Source organism: Leptonychotes weddellii, chromosome X (genome assembly GCF_054177405.1).
Source record: "Leptonychotes weddellii isolate Sample4059 chromosome X, ASM5417740v2, whole genome shotgun sequence".
In the NCBI taxonomy this organism is placed as follows: Eukaryota; Metazoa; Chordata; class Mammalia; order Carnivora; family Phocidae; genus Leptonychotes; species Leptonychotes weddellii.
In genome coordinates, this window is record NC_138385.1 from 25,247,494 (window position 1) to 25,259,823 (window position 12,330).

Sequence of the window (12,330 nt, forward strand, 5' to 3'; positions counted from 1 at the left end):
CCATTCTGTGAAATGTATCCTGTGGTCCGTCATCCTTCCCTTCGGTTATTTTAAGTATAAGGCTGAGAAAGACAGGGTCTCCTACCCAAATGAGACCTGCCCAACCTTCTGCGGAACTGGAAGGATAGGCGCTCCGAGCCGATGACAGCGGCGGCTTATTTACACGGATACACCACCCCTTTCACATGGGCTGGACGCCACGTAGCCCCGCGGAAGGGTTTTGCCGACGTACCCGAAACGCTCTCCCCGTTTTTCTCAGCTCTGGGAGGTTGCGCAGGTGGCTTCTGGGAGCCACTGCAACTGAGGTTTTCCCAGGCTCCTGAGAGTGTCCCCTACTTTTGCGGCAGCAATGGCTCCAGTGTCCCGCTCTGCAGTCCGGAGACGGAGGCCTCGGGCTCCGGCGGGAATTGTCGCAGTTCTTCGTGGAAGAGTGCGGAGCCAGGCAAAGCCGCCCGCTCCCCGCGGAGCCGCAGCTCTCGCTCGCACTCTTGCTGGCGGCGCGGGCACCGGAATGGCCTGCGCCGCCAGCGGAGCGGCCCGGACCGAGGATCCCCCCACCAGCACTGCCGATCCCGTTCGGCCGTCTGCGCCGCGGCCCCCCCACCCCACTTCGCTTCTGTCTCCACGTCCGCTCCCCGCGCCCCTCCGGGAGCCACGGGCGGCGGCCTGGCCTCCGGAACAAGGAGAGGGAGGAGGTGAGTGAGCCGGCCGCACCTTCGCTCTGAGGAGCCCGCCTGCCTTCATCGCCCATCCCGCTTCTTAGCGTTCGCATGTCTCTCCCTTCTCCCTTCCTTGCGCCCATTTTCATCTTTTTCTTCAGTCTGCGCACGGCAGCCGCTTATTCGCCCCTTTCCTCCCTTAATGCTCGCTCATCCTTGGGCGCCCTCCTCCTGTGCCTCTGGTCCCTATCACCTCCGGCCTTGTAGCGGACGTGGCCAGGGGTCGCAGATTTATGTATAGCGTTTATTCACGTTATGTTCTCATTCATGAGCATGTTTTTATTCTCCACTGGACTGAGTTCGTGGAAAGGAGGATTTTATTCATTACAGAATTCACAGCGTTTAGCCCTTAGTAAAGAGCTCAACCATGGCGTGTTGAATGAATGAGCAGATCGGTTTGAGATGATAACAGGATATGTAAATAGAAATTGTTTGTAGGGAGTTGGGAAGGGTTGAGATTATGGTTGGTTTTTTTTTTTTTTAAGTACTCTCTGTGCCCAAGGTGGGGCTCCAACTGACAACCCCAAGATCAAGAGCTGCATGCTCTACCGACTGAGCCAGCCAGTCGCCTGGGGACGGGTTTAAATTGGAAAGTTAGAAGAACCTTGCTCCCAAGACGTGATTGGATGAATGTAGAAAAAGTGATGTGCTCTACTGGAGATGGGGCTACCTAGAAAGGTCTTGTTAAGGGGGGGGTGGGTCCCAATCTTGACCTTGACCTTGAGAAATGAGGGGAGGGTGAGATCAGTTTGCCGCTAATGAAAGTGAGTATTGGAGTGGAAAAGTAGTTTAAGAAGGAAAAGAGTTATAATTATTGCTGTGTGAGTGTTCATATCTAATGTTTATTGCGTGTGTCAGGTACCATACTAAGGGCCTTGAATGTGTTAAAAAAATTAAAAATTAAAAAAAACATTACAGGCATTGAGAGGTAGGTTGAAATTACAACAGTTGGGCGATGTCTTGATGATTCTTTTTCTTCCAGCCATGGGAGGTAATAAGGCATACTGAGGAGGATAGTCTCTGGATTCAGACTGCCTGAGTTTGAATACCTACTTTGCCACTTAATACCTGTGTGGCCTTGAGTGTGGAGAGTTTAGCCAAGCTACTCCATGGTGCTGCTACCTGGGCATCCATTTTGTTTGGCCAAGTGGCCTGCAGGGACTTTAAACTTAACACTAGCAACCCCTCCCCCACCCCATGCAAGCACATGCCCTAGATAGCAGCCCACAGAGTCACAAGCATATGTTAAGTTCCTTAAAGGATTTCCCCAATAGCCCTTGTGATCAACCGTCTCCCCTGCTTCCCAGTGCCTCTATGCTTTATAGGTCCCTTAGATAAGATCCCTCTGGGGCTTACCCAAATCCCACTCTTTTGGTTTAAATTGACCGATCTGAGGGCGCCTGGGTGGCTCAGTCGTTGGGCATCTGCCTTTGGCTCAGGTCATGATCCCAGGGTCCTGGGATCAAGCCCCACGTTGGGCTCCTGCTAAGTGGGGAGCCTGCTTGTGTTCCCTCTCTCACTGTGTCTCTCTCTGTCAAATAAATAAATAAATAAAAATCTTAAAAAAAAAAAAAAAAGATTTAAATTGACCGATCTGGCCCTAACCTGGGAACTCCAAATCACCATGCCCACAGACCCTGATAAAGGCACGTGCCCCAGGTCCTGTCTCTATCTGCACTCTGCCTTGACCTCCTTGTGTGGCCTCTGGAGGCATTCCCTGTGCTTCCTCCAGGTCTTCTGAGTAATTAACTGCTCTATTTTTTTTTTTTTTTAAGATTTTATTTATTTATTTGACAGAGAGAGACACAGTGAGAGAGGAGCACAGGCAGGGGGAGTGGAGGGGGGAGAGGCAGGCTTCCCGCCAAGCGGGGAGCCCGATGTGGGGCTCGATCCCAGAACGCTGGGATCATGACCTGAGCCGAAGGCAGGCGCTTAACGACTGAGCCACCCAGGCACCCCAATAACTGCTCTATTTTAATTTCTCTTGTGGTCTGTTGTTGAACTTTGGCTCACCATCCAGCACCCTGTGCTCTACTTAACAAATGTTATTTGAATTCAAAGTCAACACATCAGGCAAATTACTAAACCTCTCTAGCTTCATTTATTCACCTGTAGAAAGGGGATAAAAATAGTGCTGATATTTTTAGGGTTGTTGTAATGAGTTAGTGCCTGGAACAGAATATACATTCCTGTTAGCTACTAGGGTTTCATGCTTGGGAGCAGAAAGAGTAAAAACTAAAAACAGTCCTGAGTACACTGGAGACCTACCTCTTCGAGGTATGTGTTTCAGAAAGGTGCCCTCAGTCTGTGCCAATCAAACCAAATAGCTTCTTTTTTTTTTTAATAAAGTTGCACCTACGAAGCTGTGATTTTTCTTTTTTTTTTTAAGATGTTATTTGAGAGAGAGAGAGAGCACGCGTGCGCATGAAGGGGGGGGGGTGTGCAGAAGGAGAGGGAGAGGCAGACTCTGCTGAGCAGGGAGCCCGACACAGGGCTCGATCCCAGGACCCCAAGATCATGACCTGAGCTGAAGTCAGACGCTTAATGACTGAGCCACCCAGGCGCCCCAAACCAAATAGCTTCTTATTTTAGAACTCTAACTAAAAGATTCAGGAACGACTTGGATGAGATTTGTATTTGTGCATGTGGAAGATAAATAATTTATCTTACTAGTACAGATGAAACCAGGCAGCAACAGGGACTATTTTAATGGTCTCCTATTCACCTTGTTGGTGAGGGAGGGATTTCCCTCATAGGGTTATGGGGAGGCCAAACACAGGACACCTGACACTGGACAGATGAGATCCATACACTGGCAGAGTACTGAGGCCCACTACTCAGGGATAATCTGGAACTGGGCCTTTTCCCTATGATGAAGAGGGTTGTTTGGCTAGGGGATCTTTTTTTTTTTTTTTAAAGATTTTATTTATTTATTTGAGAGAGAGCACATGAGAGGGAGGAGGGTCAGAGGGAGAAGCAGACTCCCTGCCGAGCAGGGAGCCGTTTGGCTAGGGGATCTTACCTACAGAGGCAGAATGGGGAGAGGAATTTGCAGTTAGGCCATTGGAGACCTTACTGGTTTTCCCAGATGTCAAAGCAGTACATAATAAGGGGCCTTTTTTTTTTTTTTTTTAAGATTTTGTTTATTTGACAGAGAGGGACACAGCGAGAGAGGGAACACAAGCAGGGGGAGTGGGAGAGGGAGAAGCAGGCTTCCTGGCTGAGCAGGGAGCCCGATGCGGGGCTCGATCCCAGGACCCTGGGATCATGACCTGGGCTGAAGGCAGACGCTTAACGACTGAGCCCCCCAGGCGCCCCAATAATGGGCCTTAATTTTAGGCCTTAAACCACAAGAGCTGGGTGCCTTTACAGCCTGGCAGGCATCATTGGCCCCTATATTCCTCATATATTCCAAGAACTGTTATTTCTGTTTATTTTTAGATTGCTCCTCAAAGTGGGAGACCCTCTGAGTCTTGGGGCACTGGTCCAGAGCTAGTACGCCCCAGGGAGAAGTCACCAGTCTACAGGCCAGGAAGAGAGGTCTACCAGAAATCAGTTCTGATGGCACCTTGATCTTGGTCTACTTACCTCCAGAATGGTGAGAAAATAAATTTCTGTTGTTCAAGCCACCCAGAATGTGATATTTTGTTATGATACTCTTTTACTTTACAAAATAGAAAAAAAATTATTTAAAAAAATAAAAACATGGAACATATCTAAGAATTAAAACATGTTGCCAGTGGATTTTAGGATGCTAAGTGTTCTCTTTAAATTATAATTCATGGGGTGCTAATTTCTTCATAGAAGGATTCAGTGTTAATGATACATTTCTAGTATTTGGAATTTCTTTTCTCAGCTAACCCAATAGTAGATTGCTTGTCAGATTTTAACATTACAAAGGGATTTTTAAAATGAATATATCAGGGGCGCCTGGGTGGCTCAGTCGTTAAGCATCTGCCTTCGGCTCAGGTCATGATCTCAGGGTCCTGGGATCGAGCCCCGCATCCAGGCTCCCTGCTCCACGGGAGGCCTGCTTCTCCCTCTCCTGCTCCCCCTGCTTGTGTTCCCTCTCTCACTGTGTCTCTCTCTGTCAAATAAATAAACAAAATCTTTAAAAAATAAAATAAAATGAATATACCAGTATGGTTTGGTTTAGTTAATTTTCCTAAAGTCAGTAGTCTCTGAAGGCTTAATGCTGCTTCTTTTTCCTTATTTCTTTCCTCTTTAGTACTATTCATAAGCATTTTCTTCCTCTCCTCTATTTCTTTTTTTCCCCCTCAGTGATGTTTATGCCTAACATGGGGCTTGAACTCACAGCCCTGAGATCGAGGATTGTGTGCTCTACCGACTGAGCCAGCCAGGCACCCCGCCTCTCATCTATTTCTGTGTCTACTGTAGGTTGAGTTGAGACAATGTGCTTTGACGGGTAAAATCTGTAATTTGTGACAGGGTGATAAAGCATTATCAGAAACTTGTTCTTAAGGGGCGCCTGACCAGCTCAGCTGGTAGAGCTTGCAACTCTTGATCTCAGGATTGTGAGTTCAAGCCTCGTGTTGGGCACAGAGCATACTTAAAAATGAAATCTTTTAAAAATAAACAAACTGAAAAACTTGTTCTTAAAAGATCATAGAATTCGAGTTGGAAGGAACCCTAAAAATAATGTTCTAGGCAATATCTAAATTATTCGAGATGTGATCTCCAGAGGAAAACATTATATGATATGGAAATTCCCTTTTTAACTACTGTAGAATTTTAATAATACTCATTTTCAGAATTCTCTACAACAGAATGAAATCTCTTTTTCCTGTAGTGTGTTAGCTTCTTGCTCTGGGGACAGAACAGTTGCTGCTCCACCGGATGTCCTTTATACACATAGAATACGATCATGAGGTCTTCCTTCGGTCTTCCTAGCTTTGGTTTTTTCCATCTTTCCTTATAGTTTCCTATATTTACCCTGTGGTTTCATTCTGAAAGGATAAATCACTTTTTTCTTTTCTTGAGCAGTTTCGGTCCACAGCAGAATTGAGCACAAAGTACAGAGAAATCCCATATACTCCCTGCCCCAAACAGGGACAGCCTCCTTAACTATCAACAGCCTTCACCAGAGTGGTACTTTCGTTACAGTCGGTGAAACGTACACCAACACATCATAATCACCCAAGTCCATAGTTTACATTAGGATTCACTCTTGGTATTGTACATTCTGTAGGTTTGGAACAGATGTATAATGACATGTACTCACCATTATACTATCATACACAAGAGTTTCACTGCCTTAAAAAATCCTCTGCTCTGCCTATTCATCTCTCCCTCCCCTCCAACCACTGATCTTTTTACTGTCTTCATAGTTTTACCTTTAGTAGAATGCCATATAGTTAGAACCATGTAGTATGTAGCCTTTTCAGATTGGCTTCTTTTACTTAGCAATATGCATTTAAGATTCCTCCAAGTATTTTTTTATTCAAGTATAATTAACATATGGTATTAGTTTCAGGTGTACCGTATAATGATTCGGCAGTTTTACTCATCACTCATCTCAGTGAGTGTACTCTTAATCCCCTTTATCTATTTCATCCACTCCCCTACCCACCTTCTCTCTGGCAACTACCAGTTTGTTCTCTGTATTTTTTTTAAGATTTTATTTATTTATTTATTTATTTTTTTTAAAGATTTTATTTATTTATTTGAGAGAGAGAGAATGAGAGACAGAGAGCACGAGCGGGAAGAGGGTCAGAGGGAGAAGCAGACCCCCTGCCGAGCAGGGAGCCCGATGCGGGACTCGATCCCGGGACTCCAGGATCATGACCTGAGCCGAAGGCAGTCGTTTAACCAACTGAGCCACCCAGGCGCCCTAAGATTTTATTTTTAAGTAATCTCTACACCCAACATGGGGCCCAAACTTACAGCCCCGAGATCAAGAGTTGCATGTTCTACTGACTGAGCCAGCCAGGAGCCCCTGTTCTTTGTATTTAAGAGTCTGGTTTTTTGTCTGTCTCTTTTTTTCTTTGTTCACTTTGTTTAATTTCTTAAATTCCACATATGAGTGAAATCATATGGTATTTGTTTTTCTCTGACTTATTTCACTTAGCATTATACCCTCTGGGTCTATCCATGTTGCAAATGGCAAGATTTAATTATTTTATGGTTGAGTAATATTCCATTGTGTGTGTGTGTGTGTGTGTGTGTGTGTGTGTGTGTAAACACCATGTCTTCACATCTTCTTTATCCATTCGTCTATCAGTGGACACTTGGGTTGCTTGGCTGTTGGAAATGACGCTGCAATAAACATAGGGGTGCACATATGTTTTCTAGTTAATGTTTTTGTTTTCTCTGGGTAAAAGTGGTGGGATTACTGGATCATATGGTAATTCTATTTTTAATTTTTTTTTTTTTAAGTAGGCTCCACGCCCAGAGTGGAGCCCAATGCAGGGCTTGAACTCATGACCCTGAGACCAAGAGTCAGACATTTAACCGACTGAGCCACCCAGGCACCCCTAAGATTTTATTCTTAACTAATCTCTACACCCAATGTGGGGCTCGAACTTAAAACCATTAGATGAAGAGTCGCATGCTCTACTGGCTGAGCCAACCAGGTACCCCAAGTTGTGTGAGTTCTTTATATATTTTGGATATTAACCCCTTATCAGATACATCATTTGCCAGTGTCAAAGAGGTTACTGCCTGTGTTATCTTCTAGGATTTTTATGGTGTCAGGTCTCACATTTAAGTCCTTAATATATTTTGAGTTTATTTTTGTGTATGGTGTAAGAAAGTGGTCCAGTTTCATTGTTTTGCATGTAGTTGAGCAGTTTTCCCAACACCATTTGTTGAAGTGACTGTTGTTTCACCATTGTATATTCTTGCCTACTGTGTCATAGATTAATTGACCATAAAAGTGTGGGTTTATGTCTGGACTCTCTACTCTGTTCTGTTGATCCATTTGTCTGTTTTTGTGCCAGTACCATACTGTTCTGATTAGTATAGCTTTGTAGCATATCTTGAAATCTGGGATTGTGATACCTCCAGCTTTGTTCTTTTAAGATTGCCTTGGCTGTTTGGGATTTTTTTGTGGTTCCCTACAAACTTTAGGATTATCTGTTCTAGTTCTGTGAAAAATGCTGTTGGTATTTTGATAGGGATTACATTAAATCTGTAGATTGCTTTGGGTTCTATGCTCATTTTAAGAATATTTGTTCTTCCAATCCATGAGCATGGACTGCCTTTCCATTTGTTTGTGTCATATTCAATTTCTTCATCAATGTTTTATAGTTTTCAGAGTTCAGGTCTTTCACCTCCTTCGTTAAGTTTATTATTCCTAGGTATTTTATTATTTTTAGTGCAGTTGTAAATGGAATTGTTTTCATAATTTCTCTTTCTGCCATTTCATTATTACTGTGTAAATACACTGGATTCCTGTATATTGATTTTGTATCCTGCGACCTTACTGAATTCATTTATCAGTTCTAGCAGTTTTTGGGTGGAGTCTTCAGGGTTTTCTATATAGAGTATCATGTCATCTGCAAATAGTGACAGTTTTACTTCTTCCTTACCAGTTTGGAAGCCTTTTATTTCTTGTTCTTGTCTGATTGCTGTCACTAGGACTTCCAGTAGTATGTTGAATGAAAGTGGTGGGAGTGGACATCTTTGTCTCGTTCCTGATCTGAGAGGAAAAGTTCTCAGTTTTTCCCCATTGAGGATGATGTTAGCTGTGGGTTTTTCATATATGGCCTTTATTATGTTGAGGTATGTTCCCTCTAAACCTACTTTGTTGAGGGTTTTTGTCATGAATGGATGTTGTACTTTGTCCAATGCTTTTTCTGCATCTATCGAAATGATCATATGGTTTTATTCCTTTCTCTGGTTAATGTGATGCATACATTGGTTGATTTGCAGTTTTTAAAAACATTTATTTATTTTAAAGAGAGAGAGTGTGTGTGTGCACGAGCAGGGGGAGAGGCAGAGGAAGAGGGAGACAATCAGACTCCCTGCTGAGTGGGGAGCCTAACTTAGGGGTTGATCCCAGGACCCTGAGATCATGACCTGAGCCAAAATCAAGAGTCAGATGCTTAACCAACTGAGCCACCCAGGCACCTCTGATTTGCAAATTTTGAACCACCTTTGCATCCCTGAAATAAATCCCACTTGATCGTGGTAAATGACTTTTAAAAAAATATTTTATTTATTTGTTTATTTATTTATTTATTTGAAGGTGCGTCGTTAGCGCAGTAGGTAGCGCGTCAGTCTCATATTTATTTATTTGCTGGAGAGAGAGATAGGAGAGAGACAGACTGACTGCCTGCACAGGGGAGAGGGAGAGAGAGAATCTCTCAAGCAGACTCTGCACTGAGCACGGAGCCCAATGTGGGACTCAATCCCACAACTCCGAGATCATGACCTAAGCTGAAATTAGGAGTTGGATACTTAACTGACAGAGCCACCCAGGCACCCCGGTAAATTGAGTTTTTTAATGTATTGTTGGATTCGGTTTGTTAATATTTTGTTGAGGATTTTTATATCTCTGTTCATCAAAAATATTGGCATGTATTTCTCTTTTGTAGTGTCTCTATCTGATTTTGGTATCAGGGTAATACTGGCCTCAGAATGAATTCGGAAGCTTTCCTTCCTTTTCTATTTTTTGGAATTGACTTTTCTTTAAACGTTTGGTAGAATTTATCTCTGAAGTCATCTGGTCTTGGGCTTTTGTTTATTGGGAGTTTTTGATTACTGATTCAATTTCAATACTATTTCAGATTTTCTATTCCTGATTTAGTATTGGAAGGTTATATGTTTCTAGGAATGTGTCCATTTCTTCTAGGTTGTCCAATTTGTTGGCATATAATTTTTCATAATATTCTAATAATCCTTTGCATTTCTGTGATATTGGTTGTTATTTCTCCTCCTTCATTTCTAATTTTGAGTCTTTTCTCTCTCTCTCTTTTTGATGAATGTGACTAAAGGTTTATCAATTTTGTTGACTTTTCTAAAGAACCAGCTTCTGGTTTCATTGATCTGTTCCATTGGTTTTTTTAGTTTCTGTATCATTTATTTCTGCTCTAATCTTTATTATTTCCTTCCTTCTGCTGGCTTTGGGCTTCATTTATTGTTCTTTTTCTAACTCCTTTAGGTGTAAGGTTAGGTTGTTTATTTGAGATTTTTCTTACTTCTTGAGGTAGGCCTGTATTGCTATAATAATCTTCCTTCTTAGAACAGCCTTTACTGCATCCCAAAGGTTTTGGGCCATTGTTTTTTCATTTTCATTTGTGTCCACGTATTTTTTATTTCCTCTTCGATTTCTTCCTTGACCCACTCATTGTTTAGTAGCATGTTATTTAGCCTCCATGTGTTTGTGTTCTTCCCAGATTTTTTCTTGATTTTTAATTTTATACTTTTGTGGTTAGAAAAGGTACATGATATGATTTCAGTCTTTTTGAATTTATTAAGACTTGTGTTGTGGCCTAACGTGATCTATTCTGGAGAATGTTCTGTGTGCACTTGAAAAGAATATATATTCTACTGTTATTGCATAGAGTGTTTGTTCTGAATACATCTGTTGGGTCCACCTGGTCCATCTGTCCTTTAAAGCCACTGTTTCGTTGTTGATTTTCTGTCTGGATGATCTAGCCATTGATGTAAGTGGGGTGTTAAAGTCCCCTACTATTACTCTATTACTGTCAATTTTTTTCTTTATGTCTGTTAATAGTTGCTTTAAGTAATGTAGTATTTAGTATTAAGTGCTTCCATGTTGAGTGCATAAATATTCACAGTTATTATATCCTTTTGTTGAATTATTACCTTTATTATTATGTAGTGTCCTTCTTTGTGTCTTCTTAGTCTTTTTTTTTTTTTTTTTAGTAATCTGTATGCTCAGTGTGGGGCTTGAACTCATCACCCCAGGATCAAGAGTCACACACCCTACTGACTGAGCCAGCCAGGCACCCCTGTTAGTTGTTGTTTTAAAGTCTATTTTGGGGGCGCCTGGGTGGCTCAGTCGTTAAGCGTCTATCTTCGGCTCAGGTCATGATCCCAGAGTCCTGGGATCGAGCCCCGCATCGGGCTCTCTGCTCCACGGGAAACCTGCTTCTTCTTCTCCCACCCCCACGCTTGTGTTCCCTCTCTTGCTGTCTCTCTCTCTGTCAAATAAATAAATAAAATCTTAAAAAAAAATAAAGTCTATTTTGTCTGGGGCCCCTGGCTGGCTCAGTCAGTAGGGTGTGCGACTCTTGATCTCGGGGTGATGAGTTCAAGCCCCACATTGGGCATATAGATTACTAAAAATTAAAAAAAATTTCTTAGGGGTGCCTGGGTGGCTCAGTCATTAAGCATCTGCTTTCAGCTCAGGTCCTGATGCCAGGGTCCTGGGATCAAGCCTGCTTCTCCCTCTCCCGCTCCTCATGCTTATGCTTTCTTTCTCTCTGTCAAATAAATAAAATCTTTAAAAAATTTTTTTAAATTTTTTTTAAAAGATTTTATTTATTGGGTGCCTGGGTGGCTCAGTCGTTAAGCGTCTGCCTTCGGCTCAGGTCATGATCCCAGGGTCCTGGGATCAAGTCCCACATTGGGCTCCCTGCTCCGCGGGAAGCCTGCTTCTCCCTCTCCTACTCCCCCTGCTTGTGTTTCTGCTCTCACTGTGTCTCTCTCTGTCAAATAAGTAAATAAAATCTTAAAAAAAAAAAAAAGATTTTATTTATTTATTTGAGAGAGAGAATGAGATAGAGAGAGCATGAGAGGGGGAGGGTCAGAGGGAGAAGCAGACTCCCTGCTGAGCAGGGAGCCCAATGCAGGACTCGATCCCGGGACTCCAGGATCATGACCTGAGCTGGAGGCAGTCACCTAACCAACTGAGCCACCTAGGTGCCCCTAAAAACTTTTTTTTAAATAAGGTCTATTTTGTCTGATATAGTATTGTTACCCCAGCTTTCTTTTCCACTTCCATTTCCACAATAAAGGTTTTTCCATCCCTTCACTTTCAATGTGCATGCCATTAGGTCTAAAGTGAGTATCTTGTAGGCAGCATTGAAAATATAAATCTTACAGGGCACCTGGGTGGCTCAGTTGGTTAAGTGTCCAACTCTTGATTTTGACTCAGGTCGTGATCTCGGGGTTGTGAGATTGAGCCCTGCATTGGGCTCCGCATTAGGCAGGGAGTCTGCTTGGGATTCTCTTTCTCCCTCTGCCCCTTCCCCCCTTCTCTCTCTCTCTCTCTGTCTTAAATAATAAAAAATAAGTCTTAAAATATAAATCTTACATGTTGCTTTCAGTTTGAACAGCACTTTGTAAACTCTAAAGCTTTATGCAAACATAAGTGATTATTATATTATCATGAAGGTGGTAGACCCTTGAACAAAGTTATTCCAGTGTTTGCTTTTAATTGTTCTTGGACAATTGGTGTCATTACTGAAATTTTTTGGTTCCATATTTTTATACTCCATGATTCACATTTTATCACTTTTCTGATTCTTACAACCATCTTCTTTAAATTCAGCTCTGATGAACACACACCAGTAGAGGATGATGAGCCAAAGAAAAGCACCACTTCAGCTTCTACTTCAGAAGGTATTTTTTTAAAATACTACAGAGCTGCTGTATTGAGAAGTTGAAAAAAATGTTTATA

General features: G+C 42.6%; 1 long non-coding RNA gene across 1 annotated transcript; it reads left to right on the forward strand.

Annotated features, from left to right (window-relative positions):
• The first annotated feature begins 569 nt into the window (after nt 1-569).
• On the forward strand, nt 570-12,324 carry LOC115943722 (uncharacterized). The gene is made up of 3 exons (XR_014141481.1): nt 570-695; nt 4,161-4,317; nt 12,202-12,324. It is a non-coding gene; the product is annotated as an uncharacterized LOC115943722 (long non-coding RNA).
• Nucleotides 12,325-12,330: the final 6 nt, after the last annotated feature.